We start from the raw sequence: 20,910 nt of genomic DNA, 5'->3' as shown, positions 1-20,910 counted from the left end.
AAACTTTTCACGGCCTGGGGGAGGGTTGTGGGGGGAGGAGAGAGAGGGGGCTGGGGGATGGGTCAGGAGTTCAAACTCCTCCCAACACAGTAGGGAGAGGGAGGGGCAGAGAGAAGTGACAAATCACTCCCCAGAGACACAGAGAGAGAGAGAGAGAGAGAGAGAGAGAGAGAGAGAGAGAGAGTAGAGATAGTGTGTATGTGTGTGTGAGAGAGAGAGAGGGCAGGGTTTGTTAGTGTATCTGTTCAGAGCTACTTGTTGCTGCCTGTCTGTTGGAGTGTGAGTTTTAAACAACCAGCTGTAATATTCAGCCAGCAAACCAGCCAGCTAGCAAGCCAACCAGTCAGCAAACCAAGCCAGTCAGTCAGTCAGCCAGCCAGTCAGTCAGTCAGTCAGTCAGTCAGTCAGTCAGTCAGTCGGTCAGTCGGTCAGTCGGTCAGTCAGTCAGTCAGTCAGTTAGAATATGGGGAGACATTAGTAGATTCACAACTGCTTGGATATACGGGACAGCAAAGACACACAGGTAAGATAAACACTGGTGTTAGCTAAGTGTGTCTGTGTGTGTGTGTGTGTGTGTGTGTGTGTCTGTGTGTGTGTGTGTGTGTGTGTGTGTGTGTGTGTGTGTGTGTGTGTGTGTGTGTGTGTGTGTGTGTGTAAAATGGGACTGTGAAGGATAATGAATAATAATAATAATAATAATCAACTTTATTTGTATTAGCACCTTTCATACAAGAATTGCAGCTCAAAGTGCTTCACAGCTGAAAAAAAACAAACATGCACAAAATGAGCACATGTAGTGCAGACATATAAAATCAAAGTTTTTCACATTAGGATCTAACATCCCAACAGGCCACCTTAACTCATTCAGCGCCAGTCACGATGATAATCGGGTTAACTCGCCATTGCTTGAGCGCCAATCACGAGTATAGTCCGGTTTTAAACGTTATTTCTTTTATTAGCGATATCCATTCATTTTCATCCATCCAGCCTGATGTTATCGTTGGGAATGGGTCTGAGCTTGCAAAAGGGCAAATACCGCCGCCTTCCAGCTGGTATTGCACTCCACTGGGAATGGTGTAGTTTCTTTTCTGGGACGATCCGAGCCGTGCGGGCAGGGTTTAAATACTCAGGCGAGGTAGGCATATACAACGATGGCATGGAACAGTAACCCCGCCCGCCCGTATCATATGTAACAGTCGGTAATGTGGTACGGACCTCCACGAGCAGTATTTGGAATGGCGATCAGATAATTGGATTATTTCTTTTGCATTACATGAGATACAAGGTAAGAACACTATATATAAATTTGATCGTTGATCTGATATTTATTTCTACCCCGATCGACGCTGTCTCTGTGTCTGTGTGTGTGGGTGTGTGTGTGTGGCTGTGTGCCGTTCAGTGCAGGAGGCGACTGGGGGAGCCCCGCGGTCCAGGGCTCTTTTCATTCTTGCACGAGGAAGGATAATAATGATGATCTAGCGTTGATTTCAGGAAGATTCGATAAACAGGCGAAAAATGACAACGTGTTTAGTTTAGTGTATTCCACTAAAGGGCTATTATCGCGTCTTTTCCTGGAATTACTCAGAATCATCAAAACTATATTCATATTCAAAACGGTATAAAACGGAAATGTACCGATGAAAAAACTATCCGTTTTGTACATGTTGACTGGAAGCAACTCACTGATAATCGACGGGTGTAATTGACCCATAGCTATCATTTAAGATATATTTAAAGCACTCGCAAATCTCGCAGTCCCCCCATTGATTAAAGCGGTGGCGTTCTAGACCTATATCGTGCATTAAGCTCCGGCGCAGAATGAGTTAATGATGATTAATTGATCGATGGTTCATTGATTTGTTCAGATATTTGGTTGTTCCACATCAACAAGATGCATTTAGAGTTAAGATGTTTACCATTTGTAAAAACAATGGGTCTTATTCCCGAACGAAGTTACGACAAAATATTTAGTTTTAGCCAGATTTCGGCCCATTTAAGACATATTAGGGCTGGGAGTGGGAGTCCCCAAACTTTCCTGAGATCTTATTTGATCGTGGCTGAGAGCAGATTTAAGAGTGCTGAGGAGCACACTTAAATATGCTCTCAGCCCACGATCAAATCTCATGATTGATTGACTAATTTAAAATGTTATTATAACTTGACAGACTGTGTTCTCATAGTGATTCCTTCACGTCAACGCTACAGGCCTCATTGGAATTAATTACTTAATCATAATTAAAATAAATATGACAATATTTGTACGATAAGAAATTACGCATTTACATTTGCATTTACATTTAGTCATTTAGCTGACGCTTTTATCCAAAGCGACTTACAAGTTCTGTACGACAAGCCATCAGGAAGGGCACAACTCTATCAGCTGAGTAACAATCTTCATCAAAGTGTTGAGTGCTACAGTGTAGGTTAGTTTAATAGGACAAGTGCATGCCAGTATGGTTAGTTAGGGTTAGATTTCTTTTTCTTTTTTTCTTTTTTTAATTCAGATAATGGTTGAAGAAGTGCGTCTTTAGTCGACGGCGAAAGATTGGACGTGTTTCGGCTGTCCTAACTGGGGTGGGTAGTTCATTCCACCATTGTGGGGCAAGGACTGAGAATAGGCGACTTCTCTTTGATGACCCTCCCGGAGCTTGGATAGGAGTAGGTCTGAGGCGGCCAGAAGATGCAGAGCGTAGGGGTCTTGAGGGTGTGCAGTTAGAGACCATTGACCGGAGGTAGGCGGGAGCAGTTCCCTTTGCCGCACGGTATGCTAGGTCGAGGGCCTTGAAGCGGATTTGTGCAGCAATGGGGAGCCAGTGCAGGTCCCTAAGAAGTGGGGTGACATAATAATAATAATAATAATAATAATAATAATAATAATAATAATAATAATAATAATAATAATAATAATAATAATAATAATACTTTGTTTTATATAGCGCCTTTCAGAGGACCCAAGGTCGCTTTACATAAGGGAAACATGGGCCGACTTCGGTAGGTTTGAGATCAGGCGGGCCGCTGCGTTCTGAATGAGTTGAAGAGGCTTAGTGGCAGTGGCCGGGAGGCCAGCGAGCAGTGCGTTGCAGTAGTCGAGGCGGGAGATGACTGTTGATTGGACGAGGAGTTGGGTGGCTTCTTTTGTCAGGAAGGGGCGGATCCTTCTGACGTTGCTCAGGAGGAATCGGCAGGTTCTGGTTGTCGCTGCGATGTGAGCAGAGAAGTTCAACTGGTCGTCGAGGACAACACCAAGGTTCTTGGCGGTCGGGGACGCGGTCACAGCTGCATTCTCGACTGTGATGGAAAGGTCGGTCAGGGGGGAGGATTTGGCCGGCAGGTGGAGCAATTCTGTTTTGCTTAGGTTCAGTTTGAGGTGGTTGGTCGTCATTCAGGCGGAGATGTCGGACAGACAGGCCGAGATCCGCTCAGAGACGTGGATATCTGAGGGAGGGAAGGAGAGGAAGAGTTGAGTATCGTCGGCATAACAGTGGTAGGAGAAGCCATGAGACGTGATAATGTTACCCAGTGATTTAGTGTAGAGGGAGAAGAGAAGGGGTCCTAAAACCGAGCCCTGGGGGACACCCGTCCGCAGGGGGCGGGTGGCCGACAGGGTCCCTCTCCATGACACTTGGTAGGAGCGGTCATTGAGGTATGATGACAACCATGTCAGCGCAGAGCCAGCCACTCCCATTCCTGCGAGGGCCGCGAGGAGGATCTGGTGGTTGACTGTGTCGAAGGCTGCAGATAGATCTAGGAGAATCAGGACAGAGGAGAGGCCTTTCACTTTTGCTAAGTGAAGTGCCTCTGTGACCGCAATGAGGGCTGTCTCTGTGGAGTGACCAGTCCTGAAGCCTGACTGATTAGGGTCTAGGAGGTCATTCTGTAAGAGATAAGCAGTAAGTTGGTTGGATACAGCACGTTCAAGTGTTTTAGAAAGGAAGGAGAGAAGAGAGACAGGACGGTAGTTGCCTATGACGGTAGGGTTCAGGGATGGTTTTTTTATGAGGGGCGTGACTCTGGCTTGTTTTAGGGAGGTGGGGACCACCCCCGAGTTGAGTGAGGAGTTGATGGTTGCAGTTAGGAATGGGAGGATGTCTGGTGCTATGGTCTGGAGGAGTGGGGAAGTTAGCCGGTCCAGCTGGCATGTAGTCGGACGGTTCGACGTTACCAGTGTCAGGGTCTCGGCTTCTGTAATGGGAGAGAAAGATGACAGAGTGAAGAATGAGGTTCTCGATTCAGCATTTGGAATGGGTGGGGGTTGGGAGAAGGAGCTGCGGATGTTCTCCACTTTTTCCACAAAGAAGATCGCAAAGTCTTCGGCAGAGAAAGATGAGGGAGGGGGGGTGGGGGGGGAGTGAGGAGGGAGGACATGGTAGCATGCAGTTTGCGAAGATTCTTGGCAGAGGCCTCGATCCTATGGTGAAAGAAAGAAGCTTTGGCATTAGTAATGGTTTTGGAGAATGTTAACAAGAGGTTGTGATATGTGTCGATGTCAGCAGTGAGGCGTGACTTTCTATACTTCCTTTCAGCTGCTCTCAGGACCTGTCTTTGTTCTCTCACTGGATCTGTCAGCCATGGACTGGGTGGGGAACGGCGGGCATGTTTCTCAACGAGGGGACAGAGCTTGTCGAAGGAGGTTGCAAGGGCTGAGAGGAGGGTGGAGGTTGCCATCTCTGTGGAGAGAGCAGAGAAGGTGTCACTCAAAGTAGGGCTGGGCGATATGGCCAAAAACGTTATTTATTGCGATAAAATTATAATATTATTTTCATATAACTCGATATCGATAATTATCGTCGATATAATGTCTGTCAAGTTTAATTAACTTCTTATGCCCGGCGGCGATGGACGGGCTATTAATAGCATAGATATATATAATAGACTTGTTTTGCTGCTGCGAATGTTGATGTCGTCATCAGACCGCGCACGTTAGCAGTTAGCCGACAAGCGGAGTATCTCATGACAATGTACTAAATATTACCCTAAAATACTCTCTTCCGCCCCAATATATTGAAACGACGTCCACTGTATACCCCACACTACTATAAACGTGGCCTCAGAATTCACGCCACACACATACTCGGCACGTAAATATATAAAATAGCGCCGTGCAAGCTAGTTATCCTAGCCAGCCTGTTGTTTCTAAGCGGTGTATTCCATGACAATGTACTAAATATTACTCTAAAATACTCTCTTCCGCCCCAATATATTGAAACGACGTCCACTGTATACCCCACACTACTATAAACGTGGCCTCAGAATTCACGCCACACACATTCTCGGCACGTAAATATATAAAATAGCGCCGTGCAAGCTAGTTATCCTAGCCAGCCTGTTGTTTCTAAGCGGTGTATTCCATGACAATGTACTAAATATTACTCTAAAATACTCTCTTCCGCCCCAATATATTGAAACGACGTCCACTTTATACCCCACACTACTATAAACGTGGCCTCAGAATTCACGCCACACACATACTCGGCACGTAAATATATAAAATAGTGCCGTGCAAGCTAGTTATCCTAGCCAGCCTTGTTTACTACTAGAGTCCTACCTCTCTACCCAGAGGTGCACTGCGGGTCTCCTTCACTGTCGGCCATCTCCTTCACTGATTGGTTGTTAGTGTGTGTGCTCATATCCAAGCTTGGAAAATCGATATATCGAAAGTTTGCGACCACGTTTCATGTTTATTTCGAGGAAATAATTTATCGCGATAGTTATCGTTATCGTTTTATCGCCCAGCCCTAACTCAAAGGTAGAGCGGATAGTATGTCAGAGGAGAGGGTGGAGGGGGATAGGGAGGGCAGGTTGCGTCTGAGTGAGACGGTTTGAGTTGGGGTGAAGACCTTTCGGTTAAGCATGAGAGTTAGTGAGAAGGATATGAAGGAATGGTCAGATACATGTAGGGGAGTTACCGTGGTGTTAATGCTGGAGTTACGGGAAAATATGAGATCCAGGGAGTTGCCTGCTTTGTGGGTGGGAGGCATGGCAGTGGGAGTCAGGTCAAATGATTGTAGGAGGGAGACTACTATGACTGACTGAGATGAGTCAGGCAGGTTGAAGTTGCCCAATAGAAGGAGAGGGGTACCATCTTCCGGTAAGGAGCTTAGAAGCATGTCCAGCTCATCTGTGAAGTGATCGAGCGGACCTGGAGGGCGGTAGATTGTAACAATGGTGAGATTGAAAGGATTAGAGACAGATACTGCATGATATTCAAAAGAGGAGAGTGACAGTGCTGGGAAGGGTGTTAAGTTTGTAGTCCATGAAGGAGATGTCATGAGGCCAGTGCCTCCACCCCGTCTGGAAGGTCGAGGTGTGTGAGTGAAGTTATAGTTTGTAGATAATGCTGCATTTGATGTCGGAAAAATAAATAATATGGATTCATCTGATCACAGGGCAGCAGCTTAACCATATCTGAACCAGCTATTTTGGACAAATGTATAATTACTTTAATTACTCAGATATTCAAACATAATTATGCAATTATTGTGAAATGATTGAAAATAATAATAATTTAATGCCTTCTGTGGAATTTGTATTTCTTATTTGTTACACATTTATTTTAATGATTAATTATATACATTTGAAAGAATGCAGGTCAACATGCAATGTATCCCATTGATTGGTATACAATGGAACAGACCTTTGTTTGATTGATTGATTGATTGAACAGATTGCAGAATGGGTACAGTACAGTACAGCTCAATTACATAAGGGGATGCAGACCAGAGAAAGAATTTCGTCTTGTTTACATCAGGGTCCCCCATTTTCAATTCATCATAACATATATGACACACACGACACAGATAGACAGTACTGCTACATCTATACATTTATGACATACCAGATTTGCAAATACAGTACTGTTTGTGATACAAAAAGAGTCCAGAAAAGAGAGTACATTTGACGTAGAAACTGTTGGAGGAGGTTGGGTAGGAGGGGTGGGTGGGGGATAGACTTACACTGTACAAGCAAAACTGTACATTGGAATATTGACAACCATACTTGGTCATTTACTGTACATTGGAGGGGGTTGATATAGCTATAAACCTGCATTCCTTCGAATATATCATTAATCAATTAAACTTATATTGAAATACACTATATAGCCTATACACCAACACTGAAATGACAGTGGATAAATAAATAAGAACTAAAGCTAATCGGTGGAAATAGACTGCATTAATATTCCATAACAAGTCTTGTGTGCGCCTACGAATGAACAGTAGCCTATAGGCTTAATTATGGAATAATAAGCCATACTGCGTTCATTCATTACGCCCGCCGTAGGCTATATATATTATATGTCATTCATTCATTCATTCATATACAGTACTGCACGCGTGTGTGTGTGTGTGTGCGCGCGCGCTGCGGCAGGTGTGTACCGCGAGCTGTATATGATGCCAATACATTAATCTAATCTAGTTTTGATGGGCGCAAGTGTGATTACGAAACCTAGCCGCATTTCTCGGAGACGCTCTCTGATTGGCACTGACTGACGCTAGGTTTCGTAATCACGCGGCTCGCAAGACTCGCAAAGCACTTCCGCCATTCCATTTCACACAGCTGCGTCACCAGTTGCCTTATAAGGAGCTATGGACGCGTTGTTTTGTATGCAAATGAGCTGAACGGGAACGCGCTTTCGAGTTTAAGACAGAATGCCACAGAATGCCATTCTATACGTGGTGGGTGTGTGTGTGAGTGCGTGTGGGTATGTGTGTGTCAGGGCGGTGATCAATTGGCCCCCGCCCCCGTGTGTGTGTGTGTGTGTCTGTGTATGTATGTGTGTGTGTTAGTTATATGGAAAAGACAGGTTTGGTGCCACTATGCACCTTTATAAAACAACATACCCCCATGGCCCAAACATTTGGTGTAGAACTCTAACCAAAGAGAGATATCTTACATTCTACTGGTCTAAATAGGCAGTACCTGTCTCTTGAGGGGGTGGACTACAATGAGATTCCAAACAGGGGTTTAGGTGTATACACTGTTAGAAACCTGCCTTGTCCAACCAAGCTAGTTACATATATATGGCCACGTGTCGAGCAATTATTTATTTATTCATTATTTTTTCTTTCTTCCCTTTTTCTTTTCTTTTTTTGGTTCTTGCCATGTGTAATTAAGAATTACAGTTCTCACGGGGTGCTCGTTTAGAGCACAGGGTGCACAAGGTTAGCTGTAATGCTAGGCACAGTCAGTGTTACTATGGCTGTGAGTAGTCACGCCCCACGGGGACGTGAGAGGGCGTTTTATGTTTGTTTGTTTTTCATTGCTAATATTAACAGTGAATATCTTTGTCTATTTTTGTTTATTGTTTTTTGTTTCTATTCTTATGACTTTTTTTCATCTTTAATTATAAGCACCCTGGACCACCACTCTGCCATCTCAAATGTCATGAATATTTTTTCACTTTCTTATGCCAGTGTTTAATCCTAATAGGGGGTCAGGGGGCAATACTAACATAATTAGTTGGAATGTGAAGGGTGTAAATAACCCCTTGAAACGTACTAGGATCCTTACTCACTTACAGCAGCTTGGGGTTGGCATCGCTTTTCTGCAAGAAACTCACCTTCGGCGAGTAGATCACCGTCGAATACACAGAGCTTGGGTAGGTCAAGTGTTCCACTCTGGTTTTCAGAGCAAAGCCAGAGGAACAGCCATTCTGATCAACAAAAACACACCATTTACTCCATCTGATGTGATCTCTGACCCTAATGGCAGATTCATTATAGTTTCAGGAACTCTCTATTCCACAAAGGTAGTCCTAGTCAACGTATACGCTCCCAATTTTGGTGACACGCATTTCATCAATAAACTTATCTCTTCACTCCCCGACCTGAACTCTAACCAACTGATTATGGGAGGTGACTTTAATTGTGCTCTTAACCCAGCCTTAGATCGATCATCATCTAATCCAGCTCCACAATCTCAGACTGCTAGAGCCATAGTGTCCTTCCTGAAGCAATACGGTATTTCAGATGTCTGGCGCTTCCTTCATCCCACCGCCAAACAGTACTCTTTCTTTTCACCAGTTCATCATACATATTCTCGAATTGATTATTTGTTTATTGACAACACATTTCTATCTCAAGTGCGTTCCTGCTCTTACGATAGCATTGTTATTTCAGACCATGCAGCAATAATCTTAGAGCTAGCCTTCCCGGACAAATGTCCATCATTCAGGCCGTGGAGACTTAATCCACTATTGCTATCTGAGGACTCATTTTCATCGTTCCTGTCCACTAAGATCAAATTTTTTATTGAGGTAAATTCTACCCCTGGCATGCCTATGTCCATCATTTGGGAAGCTCTTAAAGCTTTTCTCCGTGGAGAAATTATTTCTAATTGTGCTCGACGTAATAAACTGCACAACAGCAGACGCACTGAACTTTCAGACCAAATTATTAAATTGGATTATTCATACGCAGTCTCTCCGACACCTTCACTTTATAATGAAAGAGTGACCCTACAGACGGAATTTAACCTCCTTTCCACCAGTCATGCTGAGCAGCTTCTACTCAAATCACGCCAGTCCTTTTTTGAATTTGGTGATAAACCTAGTAAAGTGCTGGCACTACAGCTAAAACACCGCACCGCTCAGAACTTGATCACGCAAATTAACTCTGCCACTGGAGAGATCTATACGGACCCATTGGAAATAAATGGTCAATTCAAAACATTTTATTCTTCACTATATACCTCTGATTCCCCCAAAGACCCCTCTCTCATGAATAGTTTCTTCGCAAATTTGGATATACCAGTCATAGACAATGATTCAATGACTCTTTTGGAAGAGCCCATTAGCGCTGATGAAATTCAACAGGCTTTAACTATGATGCAGAGTGGGAAAAGCCCAGGCCCAGACGGGTTCCCAGTGGAATTAAAAAAAAATATTCCACCCAGTTATGTCCCATTATGGCTTCAATGTTTGAGGAATCTTTTCAATCCTGCTCGCTTCCTCCGACTCTCTATCAAGCCTCAATATCCCAGCTTTTAAAAAAAGATAAGGACCCGAAAGACTGTGGCTCATATCGTCCTATTTCTCTCCTTAACAATGAAGCAAAGATCTTGGCAAAGGTACTCGCTCGACGACTGGAATCCGTTATACCAAGTATTATCCATCCAGACCAGTCTGGCTTTGTGAAGGATAGAATGGCTTTTTTCAACCTGCGGCGCCTTATGAATATAATTTACTCATCCACCGAGTCTCCCGTTGCAGAGGTCGTTGTTGCGCTAGACGCAGAGAAGGCCTTTGACCGGGTTGAATGGGACTATTTATTCTATACTCTGCAGAAATTCGGTTTCGGCGAGAAATTTGTGTCCTGGGTCAAACTTTTATACTCCTCTCCAGTGGCATCAGTTCGAACAAATGATGTGACTTCGGAATATTTCCCCCTACAACGCGGTACAAGACAGGGTTGCCCTCTCTCTCCGCTACTATTTGCACTAGCGATCGAGCCACTAGCTATTTCCTTTCGCAAGGACCGCCATGTCCAAGGCATCATTAGAAATGGACAGGAACAAAGAATCTCGCTATATGCGGACGATGTCCTGTTGTATATCGCGGATCCAGCGGCCACACTTCCACGTGTCCTTCACATACTACACGAGTTTGGTGTTTTTTCTGGCTATAAATGAAACTTAAACAAGAGTGAACTCTTCCCCATAAACTCCTTAGCTAGAAATATCCCCCCCTCTAGGTTCCCCTTCAAGCTTTCCCCAAGCAGCTTCCGTTACCTTGGCATAACGATAACACATAAACATTCTAATCTCATAGCGTCCAACTTCACCCCTCTACTGGAGCGCACCAAGCAGGATTTTATCAGATGGTCATCACTTCCTTTATCACTTGTTGGCAGAGTGAACACTGTGAAAATGAACACATTACCGAAATTTCTGTACTTATTTCAAAATATTCCAACCTTTATTCCAAAGTCATTTTTTAAAGCCCTCGACAAGGCAATATCAGATTTTATTTGGAACAAACGCCCAGTCCGAATAAATAAAATGGCCCTCCAGAAGCCTAAATCACAGGGAGGCTTCGCACTACCCAATTTCTTGGTCTACTATTGGGCTGCAAATATTCACAGCATTCTCTACTGGAGTCACTCCCACTACGGACTCTGTCAGTGGGTACCGGCATGGGTGGACATGGAAAGGGCATCTTGTTCTAGAACATCTTTGCAATCCTTAGTCTGCTCTTCGCTCCCAGTCACAACCGCCCAGTATACCAACAACCTCTTAGTACAACACTCCCTCCGGATCTGGTCCCAGTTTAGAAAACACTTTGGTCTCCACGCCATGTCACAGTCGTCACCTGTCCACAAAAACTTCCTTTTCCCTCCCTCTATGGTGGATGAAACCTTCAGCAACTGGTTTAAGAAGGGCATTCTGAACATTTATGATTTGTACCAAGACAGTTCTTTTATGTCTTTCACACAACTGTCCCTAAAGTTTAACTTACCAAAAACAAATTTTTTCAGATATCTACAGATACGTGATTTTGTTAAGAGCAAATTTGACCAGTTCCCCCATACACCCCCAAAAACTTTGATCGATCGCATCTTGGAGGTGAAGGTTGTAATCAAAGGCTCAATATCTAAACTATATAACATCATATCCCTATCCCTACCCTCCTCAGTATTGGCTATAAGACAAAACTGGGAGTCCGATCTAAATCATCAATTTACAGACAAAGAATGGGAAAACGCTCTTGCCCGAATACACTCTTCTTCAATATGTGCCCGCCATTCACTGATACAGTTCAAGCTCCTCCACCGTCTATATTGGTCAAAGACTAGACTGGCGAAGATAAATCCTGGCATGGATCCCACATGCGACCGGTGTCACCAAGCCCCTGGCTCACTTATTCATATGTTCTGGCATTGTCCAGTACTGGCCCCTTTCTGGACTTCCATTTTTAAATCTTATTCAGACATTTTTTATGAACATTGACCCATGCCCTCTTATTGCACTATTTGGCTTGACACCGGAAAACGCTGCAATATCTATTGGGCAATCCAATGCCATGGCCTTTGCCTCACTCATTGCCAGACGCCTCATCCTATTCAACTGGAAGGCAGCCACTCCCCCTTCACACTTACATTGGATGAGGGATGTCATGTCTCTTATACATATAGAGAAAATCAGATTTACTACACAAGGCCACACGGATATCTTCCACAAAACATGGCAGCCCTTCCTATCCCATTTCAAAACCCATATGACTCCATCCAATCGTGGGACCCCATGACCCCCCTCCACCCCCTATCTACCTTCATGACACTGCTAGCCCACGCATGGCTAGGGAGATGGCATTGTGGTGGTCTGCTAAGGGTGTTAAATTTACTTTCCATTTTATTTGTTTTACCATCTGGAAATTACGCTACTAAAATGGAGAGTAACACTTATATTATATATTATTATTACGGTATGTATATATAAAAATATCTTTGTTTTATCTTTGTTTTATTTTAATTTTACTTCATTTTTCTTTTGCGTAGCTTTGTCTGCCACATCTGTACTTTTGTTTAATTATTTAAATGTCTATTTTTTATTTTTATCTCTTTTTTTTATTTTTCTTTTTTTTCTTTTTTCTTTTTTTTCATGTATGTTTGTCGTCGCCCTCACTGGGTGGGATGGGTGGTGTTGTGAAGGGCCAGATTAAACCGAATATATATATTTATTTATATATATATATTTAATTGTATTTGTATATTCTCTAATATTCCCTGATATCCCTTGTATATTCCTTGTACAATATGCATTGAATATCCATTCTAGCCTACTGAACATCCCATAATAGTCTCCATTCTACTATTGGTCGAGACCTTGGTGCCAGGCTGCCATACCCCTCAGACCCAGTTCAAACGTACCGCTCAACATGTACGAACAAGTCCTAGTTCCGCGTAGGAATCTGGCTACCGCACCACTAATGGGACTATTTGTTCATAGTGCGTATATATACTGCGCTACTAAAGTAGGACTTCCTTTTCAGTCCAGTTTCTTACCCTCCAATAGAGTCACAGACGTAAAGCCTCCCCGCGACGCCACGTGTGGGAGTAAGGCCAAGTTCGCCTACCATCGGTATTGAGACATCGTGTATATTAATATTTGAATAGTCATATTTGGCACTATATCGTCGAGTTGGACGTAGTCTATTAAGCTAATAATAGTCTGTTAATATATAGTGCTTCGTGCGGTGAGAATACTACCGTAGTCAGTACCCCATCGTTTCGGGCAGAGAACTGGCTGCTTATCCAGGGTGGTTGACCCCACGTGAAGCTGCACCCGAGGAGCCCCAGAGCCGACGAGCGAGTGGACCTGTATACCGGATTATTCTACCGACGACAGCCCGCCTTCCCAGGCACGGATTATGCTTTGTATACGTTGATTATTCCATGGATAAAGACCCCCGACACTGCCGTGTGTTGGAACCCCCCCCCCTGGAGAGGACGCAAGGTGAGGAGACGCTCTGCAAGACGAGGTCGCTTCACGTCTCTCCTCCGTGGACCGGAGGACGCCGGCCCACAAAGAGTCCACCTGCTTTCATCTGTGGTCCAAGGATCGCCGGCGCATTGAACGGCACTACAGTGGGTTCACCTGGGATACCCTTGGCCGGATGAGGCAGCCGGATTCTACCCCCCCCCCTTCCTACTCCTGTCGGCTTACAAGCGACCGGATTAACCCCCCCTAGTGTATCCAGTCTATAATCATTAAAGTATCATTGCTGTTATTCCTTAAACTATTCCAGGTCGTATATGTACCACCTGCGCCTTCAGAGATTGGACATTCTCTATTGATATACCGACGAATACTCTTGCCATAAAAGTGCATACTAATTCCCATTCATAAATGTGATTGATTTGATTAAGTGCTTGCTCTACACACCATCGCTGTGTAGAAATAAAGACCTATTTCTAATTCGTACATTTGTGTTGGATCCGTTTCATCTACGTGACAGTGTTCATCATAATATATTTATGCCGAGTACTGGGTGGCCGAATATTAAGTACAAAGGTAGTGGTAGTAAGTATCATATCTAGTAATACAGTCAGGGAATTGTACCCCTCAGTTACAATTGGTCCTTCGAGCCGGATGGTAATCAGTGTAATATTAATATAGTGTTATTAATATTGAAATGGCCTATGATGAACACTCCACGAAACGATCCTCCTAACCAACGCCCGCAGCGCGAACGACGGCTCCCTCAGTACTTAGAGGCTTACGCTGTCAGTCAACAACCTAGTCTTCTACTAACAGTAAACGCGGTAAAACTAGAAAGTAAAAGTATGTCTAACCCCAACGCCCAGACTACCCCGACCATAGAGGCCCCTACGGGTTCTAATGTAACTGACCAAGTTCACGGTGGGGACCAGTGGGAACCAGACATGACTTCACACCCCGCCAGTACTGAAGAAGTAGTCCCCGATGAGTCCCGGGAGGAATACAACGCTACCGAGAGAGAACTCGGCACGGAAGAAGACGGGGAGAGCACCGTGGAGATAGAGCTCCAAGGCTCCGCAAGGAGTACCCCGAGGGAAGGCTCCCCTATACAACCGCCTTCCCCCAGCGAGGCAGAGAGGACCCTACAGCAGGCCTTCCTCATCAGCCTGAACGCCGCTGCTGAACGCGACCGACTGCAGATCCAGCAGCGGAGCGAAGAAGAGCATATACGTCTAGAAATAAGACGCATTCAGAGGGAAGAGAATGTGGCCCGAGACCGAGCAGACAGCCAGCAAGCAGCTGCTGGTGCTCTACGGGACGCGGAGCGCGACAGACAGCAAGCGCAACTAATAGAACAGCTGATCAGACGGACAACACCCTCTCCCTCCGCCAGAGGCTCCAGGAACTCGTCTAGACACACCTCCAGGGCGGCATCCCCTAGCCGAGTAAACAACCCTGAACTTGACCAACAGACGAGGTCTATACCCCCCACAGACCACCTCCCCCCACCGGTCCAAGCGAGACCTAGCAACCGGGAAGGAGCAGCATATCCTGTGGAGAGGCTAAACCAGAGACTACAAGCACTGGATGACCTAACTGAAGACGAAGAGGAGGAGAACCACGCCCGACGACAGCACAGTACTCTACCGGACCAGGAGGTCCGGTACAGCCCAGGCTATACTCCCGCGGAGCTGCGCTACAGACCCCCGACTCTATACACGGGTGAGCACGACGCACGACCCGCACCGAGGAACAGCACCTGGACAAGCGGGCCATGGTACACTGCCGGGACCAGCCCATACCAAGGAGCGGGAGGAGACTCGCCTAGGAGGCCTCTCCCCCAACGCTTGCCGATGTATCCACAGTCAGCGTCATACATTGGCACGCCTATGGTACCCGACTTCACCCAAGAGAACCGGGCCCAGTATACAGAACTCCGCATGTGTCTGGAGACCATGTTGGTGGATGTATTGGATGAACGCCACAAATACGCCATCCTACTGAAGCACTTAAAGGTACCCCGCGCACATAATATAGCGCTCGCCTACGCGACTTCCACCACCCCATACACAGCAGCGCTGGTAGCATTGGACCAGAGGTATGGGCGCATATGGGATTACGTGATCCAGGAGATCCGACACATCGACCGCTTACCCCCAGCAATAGACAATCGAGCACTGGACGACCTGTCCATCAGAGTGCAGTCCCTGGTAGGGATGTTGGGAGCGCAGAGAGAGAAGGGGAGGCATGAACTTTACGCCAACTCAAATGTGGAAAGGATCTTGGAGAAGCTGCCGCCCGCTCGACAGGAGCGTTTTAGGCGACAGAGAGACCACCGAGACCCGAATGGCCCCGAACCGAACCTCCTCGATCTAGCAGACTTCCTGGCGAGAGAAGTCAGCAGCCTACGGCTAGATACATTCGGACGGAGCACCCCTGGCTCCAGAGAAGGAACCAGACGACTAAATGATGGAAGAAGATCGGTGACTGTGATGCACCAATCGGAGTCAGTACCGAGCAGCAGGAGCCACAGTACCCCCTCCAGAACGGAGAAGTGGAAGATAGTGTGCCCCTACTGTGAGAAAGAACACTGGCTAGCGCAATGTGACTCCTTCCCCAAGCTGAACGCGGAGGAAGCAAGTCAATGGATAAAGTCCAACAAGCGCTGTTTTCGCTGTGCGCGCTCACACATGGCAGCCGAATGCCGCTTAAAGAAAAGGTGCACCAAGTGCGATGGAGCCCATCTGGACATACTTCACGACAGTAACAGACGGCGCCCTTCACCCGCACCATCCAGCAGCAAAGCGAGCGTCATGTACATCGATCCCGCCAGCAGCAGTGGAGCCCGAGTACTCCTAAAAGTAGTGCGTGTGACACTAAGCTACCAGAATAAAGTCCTGGACACTTACGCCGTCCTCGATGACGGGTCAGAGAAGACCCTTCTGCTCGCCTCCGCTGCGGCCCAGCTAGGGCTGCGGGGAAGCGAAACCCAAATGACAATTCGGACAATAAGACGAGATTTGAAGACGATAAAGGGCGAGAATGTCTCATTCTCTATCGCAGCAAGCGGCCAGCCTGAGCGACGGTACCAGATTACAGACGCTTTCACCAGCCAAGAAATAGGACTGTCGCGGTACACATACCCCGTCGCCAAGCTGATGGAGAAATATGTACATCTGCGCAAGTTACCGATCCCGCTCATAGACAATGCTATGCCGACCCTGTTGATAGGCTCCGACCATGCAGACCTCATTGTCCCGATAGACCGGGTTCATACCGGACCCCGAGGCTGTCCTGCAGCAGTCGAGACCCGTTTGGGATGGACTCTCCAAGGCCCGCTCGCCAAATCTCTCAACCGAAGTACAGCCACTAGATGTCTCCACTCCCGAGTCACAGAGGGAGAAACCGCACTCCTGCAACACGTAGAGCGGCTATGGACCTTGGAACAAATGCCCTTTAAGAACGGAAAGAAAGACATTCGCTCTAAAGATGACATTTACGCCATTCACCTCCTCGAGACAGGGACCAAGAGAGTCCCGGTCAACGGCGTGTTGAGATACGCCACGCCACTCCTGCGGCGAGAAGGAATGCCTACTTTCCACGCCAAGACAGACGCCACAGAACGGTACCTGCTGAACACGGAGCGGCGCTTAGCCAAGAACCCCGCCCAAGAGAGTGTATACCGCGCTGAGATTGAGAAGCTCATCACAGCGGGACACGTCACAAAGATGGACATTAAAGAGGCTGACCAGACCACTGAATCGTGGTACGTGCCTCACCACAAGGTCCATCACAACGGTAAAGACTGCATAGTATTTAACTGCAGCTACCAGATCGGATCCCAAAATCTGAATAAAGAGTTACTGCCCGGTCCCACACTCGGCCCCTCCCTACTCGGCGTTCTACTCCGCTTCCGCCAGGAAAAGGTGGCCATCAGCGGGGACATTAAAGGAATGTTCCTGCAGGTGAGATTAGTAGAGGAGGACAAGCCCCTGTTACGGTTCCTATGGAGAGAGAAGCCAGGAGATGAGCACCCAGCCATCTACCAATGGGAAGTCCTCCCCTTCGGAACGACGTGCAGCCCCTGCTGTGCTACATTTGCACTACAGAAACATGTAGCAGAGGACCCAGCAGCGGACGAAGAGGTCCGACACAGCGTAAAGAACAGCTTCTACGTAGACAACTGTCTACAAAGCCTTTCAACCCAGGAAGAAGCCGAGGCTCTCCTGATTAAACTCCGCGCCTCATTGATCAAAGGCGGCTTTGATCTCAGGCAGTGGGCCAGCAGCGATCCGCAAGTACTGCGCAGCCTCTCCTCCGAGGACAAGGCAGCCAGCAGCGAGACCTGGATGGCTACAATCCCGGGAGAAGCCCAGGAGATGACCCTGGGATTGGTGTGGCGATTCAAAACAGATTCGCTTCACTACAGACACAAGCCCCTGACTACGGAGCAGGGAAGGCCGGCGGCGGCGCCGACCACCAGACGGAGTGTGTACACAACACTCGCCCGACAATATGACCCGCTAGGATGTATTCTACCGTACACCACCAGGGCAAAAATGATTGTACGAGCATTGTGGGACAAGGACCAGGGCTGGGACGACCCCATTCCCGCACACCTTGCATCCACCTGGAGAGAGTGGGAGATGGAGCTCCACTCACTCCCAGGCGTTAATATGCGCCGAAGCTACTTCCCACCCACGGTGAGGCCAGAGACATGTAAAATGGACTTACACGTCTTCAGTGATGCCTCAGAGGTCGCATACGGATCAGTAGCCTACTTGCGGGCCCAAGAAAAGGGGAGAGATCTACACAGCATTTGTCCTCGCCCGCTCGAGAATAGCCCCACGCAAGCAACAATCTATCCCACGCCTAGAGCTCTGCGCAGCCCTAGCCGGAGCGCACCTAGCCACGCTCATCCAACGTGAGCTCACCATACCGGTGTCTAGAACAATCCTGTGGTCAGATTCCACGACAGTACTCGCCTGGATCAAATCGGACTCATGCAAGTACAAAGTCTTCGTGGGCGTCAGAGTCACCGAGATTCAAGACTTAACCGAAGAGTTAACCGGAGAAACAGAGTGGCGCTACGTTGATACAAAACAGAACCCAGCTGACGTCATCACCCGGGGGATGCCCCTGGATGACCTCACCCGTCGCAATGTCTACAGTGACGGCCCCGCATTCCTAAGACTCCCGGAAGGACAGTGGCCCAGGCCTATCCCGAGGGAAGCAAGTCCAGAGGAGGTGGAAAATAAGAAGTCTGTGTTCTGTGGATTGAGCACCGTAGCCTCCACCGACCCTAACATAGACGATTGCACGTCCATAGAGAGTGCACAACAAAGAACATTCCTGCGGTACCACCCGGAGTGCAAGCCCCTCGGATATGTCTCCAGTGATGTGGCGGATATCGACCCAGTTACCCCCAACACACTCCTGATGGGGCGGCTAGATCCTGCATTACCCCAGACAATGTACCGGCCTGAAGAAGCGAACGGCCGACGAATGTGGAGGTACAGCCAAGTATTAGCCGACAAGTTTTGGAGCAGTTTCCTACTGCACTACCTACCGTCTCTACAGACCCGCCAGAAGTGGGTAAAGGAGAGAGACAATTTGACAGAAGGAACAGTCGTCATGATTATTGATCAATCACTGCCCAGAGCTATGTGGCCGGCCGGCCACGTAAGCAAAGTGATCACCGGTGCCGACGGCAAGGTCCGAGCAGCTGAAGTGCTCGTCCAGGGTCGCACTTACACCCGTCCCGTGGCGAGGCTCATAGAACTGCCCCGACTCCCAGACACAATCGATGATGACCATGACCCTATAACCCTATGACTTTGTGAAGTTGACTGACCCCTACAGCAAACCCTTATGTGTAAATAGACAACGCGATTAATCTGTCTCTGTTTAACTGATTAGGTCTGGGACCAATCAGGGGGTGGCTGTTGTGAAGGGCCAGATTAAACCGAATATATATATTTATTTATATATATATATTTAATTGTATTTGTATATTCTCTAATATTCCCTGATATCCCTTGTATATTCCTTGTACAATATGCATTGAATATCCATTCTAGCCTACTGAACATCCCATAATAGTCTCCATTCTACTATTGGTCGAGACCTTGGTGCCAGGCTGCCATACCCCTCAGACCCAGTTCAAACGTACCGCTCAACATGTACGAACAAGTCCTAGTTCCGCGTAGGAATCTGGCTACCGCACCACTAATGGGACTATTTGTTCATAGTGCGTATATATACTGTGCTACTAAAGTAGGACTTCCTTTTCAGTCCAGTTTCTTACCCTCCAATAGAGTCACAGACGTAAAGCCTCCCCGCGACGCCACGTGTGGGAGTAAGGCCAAGTTCGCCTACCATCGGTATTGAGACATCGTGTATATTAATATTTGAATAGTCATATTTGGCACTATATCGTCGAGTTGGACGTAGTCTATTAAGCTAATAATAGTCTGTTAATATATAGTGCTTCGTGCGGTGAGAATACTACCGTAGTCAGTACCCCATCGTTTCGGGCAGAGAACTGGCTGCTTATCCAGGGTGGTTGACCCCACGTGAAGCTGCACCCGAGGAGCCCCAGAGCCGACGAGCGAGTGGACCTGTATACCGGATTATTCTACCGACGACAGCCCGCCTTCCCAGGCACGGATTATGCTTTGTATACGTTGATTATTCCATGGATAAAGACCCCCGACACTGCCGTGTGTTGGAACCCCCCCCCCTGGAGAGGACGCAAGGTGAGGAGACGCTCTGCAAGACGAGGTCGCTTCACGTCTCTCCTCCGTGGACCGGAGGACGCCGGCCCACAAAGAGTCCACCTGCTTTCATCTGTGGTCCAAGGATCGCCGGCGCATTGAACGGCACTACAGTGGGTTCACCTGGGATACCCTTGGCCGGATGAGGCAGCCGGATTCTACCCCCCCCCCCTTCCTACTCCTGTCGGCTTACAAGCGACCGGATTAACCCCCCCTAGTGTATCCAGTCTATAATCATTAAAGTATCATTGCTGTTATTCCTTAAACTATTCCAGGTCGTATATGTACCACCTGCGCCTTCAGAGATTGGACATTCTCTATTGATATACCGACGAATACTCTTGCCATAAAAGTGCATACTAATTCCCATTCATAAATGTGATTGATTTGATTAAGTGCTTGCTCTACACACCATCGCTGTGTAGAAATAAAGACCTATTTCTAATTCGTACATTTGTGTTGGATCCGTTTCATCTACGTGACAGTGTTCATCATAATATATTTATGCCGAGTACTGGGTGGCCGAATATTAAGTACAAAGGTAGTGGTAGTAAGTATCATATCTAGTAATACAGTCAGGGAATTGTACCCCTCAGTTACAGGTGGGATTAGGGGATAGGAATGGGGAAGGAAATGGAAGTTGTATAATTTTGATAACTGAAATGTATAAATATGTACTAATTCTTCCAATAAAAAA

The 20,910-nt window shown here is 46.9% G+C and overlaps 1 protein-coding gene across 1 annotated transcript in view; it reads left to right on the top strand.

Annotated features, from left to right (window-relative positions):
• Positions 1 to 396: 396 nt before the first annotated feature.
• The window catches only part of bcar3 (BCAR3 adaptor protein, NSP family member), a 143,737-nt gene continuing 123,223 nt past the window's right edge, over positions 397 to 20,910 (top strand). The window contains exon 1 of the mRNA XM_084311259.1: positions 397 to 523. The gene's annotated coding sequence lies outside the window, so the exon portion shown is untranslated. The remainder of the gene's footprint in view (positions 524 to 20,910) is intronic.

The sequence above is a fragment of the Notolepis coatsorum genome (genome assembly GCF_963971535.1).
Source record: "Notolepis coatsorum genome assembly, chromosome: 3".
In the NCBI taxonomy this organism is placed as follows: Eukaryota; Metazoa; Chordata; class Actinopteri; order Aulopiformes; family Paralepididae; genus Notolepis; species Notolepis coatsorum.
This window is presented reverse-complemented; position numbering and strand designations above follow the sequence as displayed.